Source organism: Berghia stephanieae, chromosome 15 (assembly GCF_034508935.2).
Source record: "Berghia stephanieae isolate SIO BIC M18660-M18661 chromosome 15, UCSD_Bste_1.3, whole genome shotgun sequence".
Lineage (NCBI taxonomy): Eukaryota > Metazoa > Mollusca > Gastropoda > Nudibranchia > Aeolidiidae > Berghia > Berghia stephanieae.
The window spans coordinates 15,053,786-15,064,044 of record NC_088374.1 but is presented as its reverse complement, the minus strand read 5'-3'; the positions used below and the strand labels follow the sequence as shown (position 1 = coordinate 15,064,044).

General features: G+C 36.2%; 1 protein-coding gene across 3 annotated transcripts in view; it reads right to left on the bottom strand.

Annotated features, from left to right (window-relative positions):
* LOC144960526 (uncharacterized) overlaps positions 1–2,636 on the bottom strand; it is a 19,292-nt gene extending 16,656 nt beyond the window's left edge. For all 3 annotated transcript variants that reach the window (XM_078893717.1, XM_078893715.1, XM_078893716.1), the window contains exon 1: positions 2,593–2,636. The gene's annotated coding sequence lies outside the window, so the exon portion shown is untranslated. The remainder of the gene's footprint in view (positions 1–2,592) is intronic.
* Positions 2,637–10,259: the final 7,623 nt, after the last annotated feature.

Sequence of the window (10,259 nt, the reverse complement as noted above, 5' to 3'; positions counted from 1 at the left end):
TGATGTCACGTCCGTCCAGCAACAGGCAGCTTGTTTCTAAACAAAGAGAATCGGTACACTTTATTCGTTGGGCTGGCTAGAACTTTTTCACAAGTCATGTGATCAGAATGTATAAAAGTCAAAACATGATCAGATTTCTAATGTTTTTCTCCTCTGGATACAAGTTAATGCTCGTTGGAGAAGTATTTCATAGGGGCGTCCGTCATTGTTCCTAAGTTACTAAGTTACAATGCGTCATTACGAGGGAAGTGACGTCATAACTGTTGATGCCTATTCTAATGAGCATGTTCAATCCCCAGATTATTTGGACGGTCTGATAATATTCTGGGAGTATATCTAGTGTTTGTTGTTTTATTTTTTTTTTTAATTATTGATAAATACATAAAATTAATGCAAATCAAAATTACGATTTTAGCAACTATCAACAGGTAGTCTAAACCCGCTTTATTTGACGAAAAGACAAAATCATAGATCAATTGGAATATCAACATAGAAATTAAAAACAAGAGTTAAAACTTTTCAAAGTAACTGTGATATAAATAAATAGCTTTTTAACAACCTAGTCACTTTAACTATCCTAATAGGAAAAACAAACATCCTAGCACCTTTAATCAGACTAATACCTAACCCTAATAGGAAAAATGATCCTCCGACCTCGAGCTAATCCTACTTCTTCAAGTGCCAGTCTGTGCCAGACATCGGTGATCATGGTACGCCATTTATCTCTCTGATCAGATAACCTCAGAAAACTAATATTACTCTTCTCTTTCTTTGTCACCAAGCTGTTCAAACTATTCAAATATGTTTTTCTTGGTCTACCGTTACTCTTTTAATCTTCTATCGTTCCTGTGAGAGCAAGATGTTCAATACATTAATGTCGATTGCATTTGTATGTTTCTTATTGCACGAATTAATAACCTTTTAGTTTCAGCTTGCTCTAATACTTCTTTATTAGTTTTCTTCTCTGTCCATGAGATTATTAACATCCTTCTACGAAACCACATTTCTGCTGCCTCGAGTTTCATTCTAATGTATTCTGTAATTTTCCAACTTTCACTGCCATATAATAATACTGACCATACATACGCTTTCAAAACCCTATGTTTTATTGTCATTGAGATATTGTGGTTTTTTGAAAATTTGACTCATTTTATTAAAACTATCTTTGGCTATTCCAATTCTTCGTTTTATTTCTGTGGTGCATCTGCCATCTGAAGTTATTATGTATCCAAGATATTTAAATATCTGAACTTTTTTATAGTTTCTCGTTTGCTTATTAAGTTACATGTTGGATTTCTTTCTCTCCTTGATATAACCATTTTTACATTTAAATATAGACCCATATTTTCACTCTCTGTAACGACTTTATAAACGAGTAATTGTAAATTTTCTTGTGAGTCTGAGATTAGTGCTGTGTCATCTGCATACCTTATATTGTTGATATTCCCACCATTGATCTTAATACCTGGACCTAACGTTCTAATAAATGTTTCGCCGTAGATATTAAAAAGGTCTGGTGACAAAACACATCCTTGTCTAACACCTCTTCTAATTTGTTTATATTCACTGAATTCGCCTTCAATCATGACGGTTGCACTTTGATTCCAGAGCTAACCTAGTAGAAAAAAAAACTAGGACTGCTTTGCACTACCTTTCAAACCAATGGTCAAATTAGGAAATTTTAAACTTTTACAAACCTATCGTTTGTTCTAGAGTTTTTAAAATGCCTATATATATATTGACAAATTGAATAAATAAACCCCTGACAAAAGGTGGACGGCGAAAATACAAATTGAAAGAAAAACTAGAACGAGGAGTTTGGGAAGGCCTCCCTTATCACAAACCCTAATAGTAAAAAATAAGCAAAAGAAAAAAAAAAAAGCGAGAACTGATTTGCACTACCTTTCAATAATTTGCAAAACAAAATGGCGACAGATAACCAAAACAATGGTCGTACTAGGAAAGTTTAAACGTTCACTTATATATCAAGGTTTCTTCAAGAGTTTTTAAAATGATATTCTGAACATTGAAAAATTGAATAAATAAACGCATAACAAAAGATCCATGGTGAAAATACAAATTTGAAAGAAATACTATTAGCACGAGCTTTCGGAAGGTCTTCGGAGGATTTTTGGTACCACCGCAAACTCGGGGCCCAAATAATTTTGGGGTTTGGGAGGGGGCGGGGGGGGGGGGGGTTAACTTTTTAAAAAAAAAACTGTCTAGTAGAGGGGGTTTGGGAGGGGAGAGACTTTTAAAAAAAAAGTTTTCCCTTTCCCAAACCCGATTTTTTTTTTTTTTTAAAAATTTACCCCCTCCCAAAACCCCAAAATTATTTGGGCCCCGAGTTTGCGGTAGTACCGTAATTTTTTTTCCTAATAGGGTTAGTCATAAGTCTTAGTAAAGGTGCTATGGTGTGTGTTTGTTTTTTTTCTATTAGGGCTAGGTAAAGGTACTAGAGTTTTATTTCTTCTTAGGGTAAGTTGAGGGATGGAAGAAATATAGGAATGGGCTATAACTACTCACTTATCAACGAAGACAAGTGTCCACTAATTTAAAAAATAAACAATCAGCAACATATCATTTACTCACCTTCTTTAGAAAGCAAAGAACGATTTTCAAGATGGCGCCAATTGGGAATTTTGATGTCGTCGAGGCATAACTTGATGACGTCATTCCAATAACAGTTTTATATAACAATAATAGTAATAATAATAATAATAATAATAATAATAATAATAATAATAATAATAATAATAATAATAATAATAATAATAATAATAATAATAATGATAATAATAATAATAATAATAATAATAATAATAATAATAATAATAATAATAATAATAATAATAATAGTAATAATAATAACAATAATGTTTAAAATAAATATAATAATAAATCCTCCGTCTGATCCTCCCCTTAATACCCCCCAACTACTCCCACTCCTCCCCCTCCCCTCTTTCCCATTCTCCTCCTCCTTCCCTCCTCATCCTCCCCATCCTCATCCTCCCTCTCCTCCTCCTCCTTCCCCTCTCCTCTTTCCCATTCTCTTCCTCCTCCCCCTCCTCATCCTCCTCCTCCACCTCCCCTCGTCTTCCTCCTGCTCTTCATCCTCCTCCTCCTTACTTCTTCTTCTTCTTCTTCTTCTTCTTCTTCTTCTTCTTCTTCTTCTTCTTCTTCTTCTTATTCTCTTTCTTAATTTTCTCCTACTTCGTCTTTTTCTTCTTCTTCATTGTGCAAAAACCCCAAGTTTGAGGATTAAACTGCATTTGATTTGAAGATATATAAATTTGAAAAAAAAAATAGACGTTGATAAAGGAAATTTGAACGTGTGTAGTAATGGACGTTGATGCTTGTGGGTGTTATTGAATCAACAGGGATCTCAGAATCCGCCACATACGGTAGTAGAAGAGTGTACAGTTACTATGCATCATTACGAGGGAAGTGACGTCATGACTTTTGAACCTTTGAAGACGGATGGAAAAATCTGAGGTGGGATGGGGGAAGGGGGGGGGAGGTATTTCTGATTTGGAAATCGTACAATATAACCAGATCAAGGCTGTCAGAATCCGTTACAGCAGATGACAGATGTTTCATAAGTCTAATAGAAGACGGATGGAAGAAACTGAGGTGGGAGGTTTATTTCTATTGGGGAAATCGTACAACATAAACAGTGAAATTAAGTGAGTGTGTTTACTGCCATTAGGCAGTACCTCCCTTATTTTTTGACAAAATAATAGCATGTATAACATTATTTCAATCATAGATCGTTCAAATGGACCAAACATTCTTTAAACAAGTAATAAATAAATAAATAAGTTCTCTTTATTTATCTCCAATGGGAAATTTGACTTTAGAATCCGTGACATCAGATGATAGCTGATTCTAAAGTCTTATAGAAGACTTAAAGAAGAAACTGAGGTGGGCTTTTCATTTCTGATGGGGAAATCGTAGAGACATGAACAGTTCAGGGATTTCAGAATCCGTTTCATCAGACACTAGATGATTCTAAATTCTAATTATAAAGTACGTACGGATGGAAAAAAACGGAGTTGGACGTTTGATACATGGGGCAGCGTGGCTCAGCGGTACGGTCTTTGCTTCGTACCCTGCACAGCAGCTGACGCCTAGGTTATTACAGTCTTCCATTGGAATCGACCCTAAAGACAAATTTCTAAAGTAGGAAGAATAAAAGGAATTTTATTTATTTTTATTTACTTTATTTCTGATATGGAAATCGTACAATATAAAAAGATTCGGGCTCTAAGAATCCGTTACACAAGATGGTAGATGATTCATTATTTCTGATGGGGAAATCGTACAATATAAATAGAACCGGGCTCTAAGAATCCGTTACACCAGATGGTAGATGATTCATTATTTCTGATGGGGAAATCGTACAATATAAATAGATCCGGGCTCTAAGAATCCGTTACACCAGATGGTAGATGATTCATTATTTCTGATGGGGAAATCGTACAATATAAATAGATCCGGGCTCTAAGAATCCGTTACACCAGATGGTAGATGATTCATTATTTCTGATGGGGAAATCGTACAATATAAATAGACCCGGGCTCTAATAATCCGTTACACCAGATGGTAGATGATTCATTATTTCTGATGGGGAAATCGTACAATATAAATAGATCCGGGCTCTAAGAATCCGTTACACCAGATGGTAGATGATTCATTATTTCTGATGGGGAAATCGTACAATATAAACAGATCCGGGCTCTAAGAATTCGTTATACCAGATGGCAGATGATTCATTATTTCTGATGGGAAAATCGTACAATATAAACAGATCCGGGCTCTAAGAATCCGTAACACCAGATGGTAGATGATTCATTATTTCTGATGGGGAAATCGTACAATATAAATAGATCCGGGCTCTAAGAATCCGTTACACCAGATGGTAGATGATTCATTATTTCTGATGGGGAAATCGTACAATATAAATAGATCCGGGCTCTAAGAATCCATTACACCAGATGGTAGATGATTCATTATTTCTGATTTGGAAATCGTACAATATAAATAGATCCGGGCTCTAAGAATCCGTTACACAAGATGGTAGATGATTCATTATTTCTGATGGGGAAATCGTACAATATAAATAGAACCGGGCTCTAAGAATCCGTTACACCAGATGGTAGATGATTCATTATTTCTGATGGGGAAATCGTACAATATAAATAGATCCGGGCTCTAAGAATCCGTTACACCAGATGGTAGATGATTCATTATTTCTGATGGGGAAATCGTACAATATAAATAGATCCGGGCTCTAAGAATCCGTTACACCAGATGGTAGATGATTCATTATTTCTGATGGGGAAATCGTACAATATAAATAGACCCGGGCTCTAATAATCCGTTACACCAGATGGTAGATGATTCATTATTTCTGATGGGGAAATCGTACAATATAAATAGATCCGGGCTCTAAGAATCCGTTACACCAGATGGTAGATGATTCATTATTTCTGATGGGTAAATCGTACAATATAAACAGATACGGGCTCTAAGAATTCGTTATACCAGATGGCAGATGATTCATTATTTCTGATGGGAAAATCGTACAATATAAACAGATCCGGGCTCTAAGAATCCGTAACACCAGATGGTAGATGATTCATTATTTCTGATGGGGAAATCGTACAATATAAATAGATCCGGGCTCTAAGAATCCGTTACACCAGATGGTAGATGATTCATTATTTCTGATGGGGAAATCGTACAATATAAATAGATCCGGGCTCTAAGAATCCATTACACCAGATGGTAGATGATTCATTATTTCTGATTTGGAAATCGTACAATATAAATAGATCCGGGCTCTAAGAATCCGTTACACCAGATGGTAGATGATTCATTATTTCTGATGGGGAAATCGTACAATTTAAATAGATCCGGGCTCTAAGAATACGTTACACCAGATGGTAGATGATTCATTATTTATGATGGGGAAATCGTACAATATAAATAGATCCGGGCTCTAAGAATCCGTTACACCAGATGGTAGATGATTCATTATGTCTGATGGTAAAATCGTACAATATAAATAGACCCGGGCTCTAAGAATCCGTTACACCAGATGGTAGATGATTCATTATTTCTGATGGGGAAATCGTACAATATAAATAGATCCGGGCTCTAAGAATCCGTTACACCAGATGGTAGATGATTCACTATTTCTGATGGGGAAATCGTACAATATAAATAGATCCGGGCTCTAAGAATCCGTTACACCAGATGGTAGATGATTCTAAAGTCTACTAGAAGACTGATGGAAGAACTGAGGTGGGCGTTTGATTTCTGATGGGGAAATCTTACAATCTATAAGTTTAATTTTCTCATAACTTGAAAAGGTGACTTTCCCTGTTGGTCTTGTGTTTCAAAAGTATGATAGTTCCATTATGATATTGGGAGAGAGAGAGAGAGAGAGAGAGAGAGAGAGAGAGAGAGAGAGAGAGAGAGAGAGAGAGAGAGACATAGAGATAGAGAGTAAGAGCGTATGTGTGTGTGCGTGTGTGTTTGTTTGTGTAAGGGAGATATAGTGTGTGTGAGAGGGAGACATAGAGTGAGAGCCTGTGTGAGGGAGTGCGTGCGTGTGTGAGAGAGTGTGTGCGTGTGTATGCGAGAGAAAATGAAAGAGAGAGATATACATAAACACACACACACACGCAGAGAGAGAGAGAGAGAGAGAGAGAGAGAGAGAGAGAGAGAGAGTTTCTATTTTTAATTATTCTTATCTTAATAACACATGAAAGTTTTATCCACAATCTAATGACACACGGTAACATCACACGTTCTCCATTCCTTATAGCAAGAACAATCCCATTTTACTTCATAAATAACAATCACGTTTGGTTCACGGCCTCAAAACGGCGATATGAAGGGATCAGTGGCGTGGCATAAGGTGGTGCCAGAATCAGAAGAAAATGACTTAAAAGTAAATACAAAAGAAAGGTTAAAAAGATAAAGAAAAGACTTACTCAAATAAGTAAGAGGTGGTATATGCCATTTCTCAGTTGTATTTTTAAAAAATTCTGCAATCCATTTTTTAAAATGATGGAGCGATGCCAGGCACCAAATCAAAAAAGAAATAATTAAAAAATGATCTTTTATATAGCGCAATATCTACTAAACGTGCTCAAAGCGCTTTACAAGGGGTCCCTGGTCAACCGCAACATTTAACATGTAGGACGGGACATGACATTTTTTTCGGACAGAGACAGCGCTGTTAACGTCCAGGTACTCATTTTACACCTGAGTACGGTGAGAAAATATAAGTAAAAGGATCGAACTCATGACCTTCCTATCCGAAAGCGAAACCACATAGCCGTACAAATCAACCAGTATAGCCACGCCACTGGACGGGATGAACTAAATACTAAACATTACATTTATTGGCTGACTGTTTATACTGCCATTTTGACTCCCTTGATTTTAAACACAATAATACCATGTCGTATTATATTATATTATCAGTAATAGGCCTTTGTAATTCAATTCAATTCAATTCAAATATTTATTTATTGTCGGCATTTAAAACATGTTTCATAGATAATGTTGTCAGGCTCATAGAAGCCTTTGACCGACATAGGTTTTAACACATAGTGCATAAAAATACATAGTAATACATTTTCGCTTAATAACATTCCCTCATCAATATTCTAATCATGACACACAAAGATAAGTAACAATATTATATATGGAATGGATCAAATGGTCTTTTAAGAAATAATACATAAAAAAGTTTTATGATATAAAAAACAAACAAACAAAATGCACACACACACACACACACACACACACACACACACACACAAACAAACAATATCCATTCCTATTATTAAAATAAGACAAATTCTCAGTCATATGAGATGTATTTTACGCCACAGAGTTCCCTAATAATAAACACCGAGATAACCACGCCTAACGGACAGTCGTCATAATGTAAACAATGGCAGTGATTGGTAAACATAGCAAACAACACACTCACATGTTTTACTATCGAAGGTATGTGTCTATGTAAAATACCCACTGTTCTACCGCTTGATCAATAGTCAGAATGAAGTTGACGTCACTCAGGTCTTTGTAATTGATTTTTTTACCATCCGCGTTTATGAGTAATTATCACGTAACTGAATAATTCAGACTATAAAAGTTTATGGTTATACATAGTTTTGTGTGTTGGTCCGTTATACTTCCGGATGGCAATGTTATGAGCTTCTTGGCCAAGCGCATACTATCTATAAAACCAACGCGTTTATAAAATGATCCAGAAAATCGTGTGATAACTCGTCACCCATCTGGCGATATAAAAACAATAACAATGATCAGATGGAGGTCGATATTGATAGAACGAAGATGACGTCACTTGGGTCTTTGTTATTGTATTCTGCCATCCACCTTTATGAGTAATTCTCAGTAAACTGTATTAACCAGACTATAAAATGCCATTGTTACACAGAGTTATGTGTGTTTGGCCGTTATAGATAGAATGCGCTTGGCCAAGGAGTTCACAACATTGCCATCCGGAAGTATAACGGACCAACACACAAACTCTGTGTAACCATGAACTTTTATAGTCTGGTTAATACAGTTTAGTGAGAACAACTCACAAACGCGGATGGCAAAAACAATAACAAAGGCCTGAGTGACGTCATCTGCATACTATCTATAGATAGTATGCGCTTGGCTAAGAAGCTCATAACATTGCCATCCGGAAGTATAACGGACGAACACACAAAACTATGTGTAACCATGAACTGTTATAGTCTGGTTGATACAGTTCAGTAAGAATAACTCACAAACGCGGATGGCAAAATATAACAACAAAGGCTTGAGTCACGTCATCTTCGAACTATCTATACTTCCGGATGGCAATATTGTGAGCTTCTTAGCCAAGCGCATACTATCCATCATTCACTTTATTGTTTATAAACAACCAAATATGCTTGTCAGAGCACGTGTGAAGGTGTGTCAAAAATTACACGTTTTGATTGGTCAAAAAACTACTGGTTAAATTACCTCGCAAGGACTTTTAATAACAATGCGAAATTGAATGTAAGCTTCAATTTAATATTTGAAAACAGATAACATTAACGTTTTGGGTTTCCCATTTATCAACAAAACAGGATGAATGAAACATTACAGACGAATGAGATAACGTGGTAGTGACGTTGTTAACATGAATTATCTCATTCGTTTGTAGTGTTCACTCATCCTGTTTTATTGATAAATGTGAAACCCGAAACGTCCATTTCATATTTTTTCGTATATATTCAATTGAAGCTTACATTTAATTTCACATTGTTTTTTATTATTTCTTCGAGTTGTGCTTCGAGCAGCAACAATTTAACATCTTGCGAGGACAATACGCCAGGGACAGCCATCTAAGCGCGCTGGCTTGTGCTTTTGAGTTGTCGTGTTTGTGAGTTTGGTACAACCGTAGAAATCAGCAGACCTTGAGAAATGTTCTGGCGTGTTTGTGACACCTCGTCTCAAAACGGTATCATGTCGGGAAGGACCAGATGCTAAAAAGTCAAATTATATTCAAAATAGCCAAAAATATGAAACGTTGGTATTTAACACAGTAAAATATGTTATTACTTCTCCTATATAAAGCATATAAACTCAGCTTAAGCTTAATATTTCTGGCTATAAATTCTATTTACAGCATCTTAATCATCCCGACTTAATACCGTTTTGAGACGTGCGGTCACATTTGTGAGTTTCGTACAACCGTAGAAATCAGCAGGCATTGAGAAATGTTGTGTTCGTGTTTGTGAGTTTCGTACAACCGTAGAAATCAGCAGGCCTTGAGAAATGTTGTGTTCGTGTTTGTGAGTTTCGTACAACCGTAGAAATCAGCAGGCCTTGAGAAATGTTGTGTCGTGTTTGTGAGTTTCGTACAACCGTAGAAATCAGGAGGCCTTGAGAAATGTTGTGCCGTGTTTGTGATTTTCGTACAACCGTAGAAATCAGCAGGCTTTGAGAAATGTTGTGTTCGTGTTTGTGAGTTTCGCACAACCATAGTAATCAGCAGGCCTTGAGAAATGTGTCGTGTTTGTGAGTTTCGTACAACCGTAGAAATCAGCAGGCCTTTAGAAATGTTGTGTTCGTGTGTGTGAGTTTCGTACAACCGTAGAAATCAGCAGGCCTTGAGAAATGTTGTGCCATTTTTGTGAGTTTCGTACAACCGTAGAAATCAGCAGGCCTTGAGAAATGTGTCGTGTTTGTGA